The sequence below is a fragment of the Pygoscelis adeliae genome, unplaced genomic scaffold (assembly GCF_000699105.1).
Source record: "Pygoscelis adeliae isolate BGI_AS28 unplaced genomic scaffold, ASM69910v1 Scaffold206, whole genome shotgun sequence".
Classification (NCBI taxonomy): Eukaryota; Metazoa; Chordata; class Aves; order Sphenisciformes; family Spheniscidae; genus Pygoscelis; species Pygoscelis adeliae.
This window is the reverse complement of record NW_008825052.1, coordinates 1,486,787-1,488,065: the sequence shown is the minus strand read 5'-3', so window position 1 is coordinate 1,488,065 and position 1,279 is coordinate 1,486,787.

Genomic DNA, 1,279 nt, shown 5'->3' with positions numbered 1-1,279 from the left:
TGTGTGACATATGGGAAAAGGTCTTAAAGATCTTGCTCCAACTTTCATTTTATAACCGATGATTCTTTCTCCCCTGCAAAAAACACTTGTCATACAGGTTCAAAATTGTTTTTGCAGATATGAATAAGTATCATATAAGTTCTTATCTCTCCTTTTCCTATCTTCCAAGTCAGATGTCTAGTTCAATGTCCAAGAGGCAACTTAGAAGACCAGAAAGTTTCTGATTTCAGTCATCTGGCTTTTGCTGTGAGAAAACACCTCTGCTAATGCCATGTCTTAATAGTTTGCCTGTTCTTTCTTAACACTCATTTGTTTTGCTGACAGAGTTAGGCCCATGGAAACTAACTCTTTACCTACTAGGTTGAAAAGTTCATCCTGTTCTACTTTTTAACAGAACAACAAAACTTTCCTGTAAACTCAGCTCCCAGAATCCATTACAAGTCTAGCGTAGCTGGCTCTGACCAAATGCTGGCACCATTTTAATAAACCACAAATTTTGACAAGTTTTTTCCTTCTTCTCTGCTAGCATTTAATACATCTTTTCCTCCAGGCATACCAGTCAGCATAAATCTCCTGCCACAAGCATGAGTCTCTAAAAGGACCAAGATTTACCTTTGACAGGATCTCATGCATGAGACCATCTTTAGGGTAGAGATTCGTCGTGTCCTATGCAGCCCACATGCTGAAAAAGCATTTCACCTTTCACTTTTTCATAATATTCCTTTTACTATACCTTCTTCCTGAACAGGGACAGCTTTGTCTATAAGCACTTAAACTCTTCGGTCACTTTACCACGTAAGCCACAGAATGGATTTCCTTCCAGGAATTCAAAGAAAAGTAACTGAGAACCTAATCAGCTATTACCTCCTCAAAACAGCAACACAGGTCTAATGGCACTTAAATGAAATTTAAAATATTTTTCATAACTGGAGAAAATAACTAAATCTGTCTTCAAAAGATTTGAGGCTTGTGCTAAGATGCAGTGTTAGCTTTCCAAACATAACATACCACCATGCAGTATTTCTGATCATGCTCAGACTAGAACAAGCACAACTCAATCTTTTATTCAAGTTCATTAAACAAAAGCGTTCAACGCAGCTCAAGAAGTCTTACTCCTTGCCATAGCTCCATAGCATCAGAGGGAAAAGAAGTATGTTGAAAAATATTCATAGTGGAGAAAATCCTTCCAGCTAAAACAGAAGCCACGTAAGGAGTTTTGTCAGAAGGTTACTCCCGATGGAAAGGAGAAGTTTCCTGAATATTATTTTGAAGGTTGCAG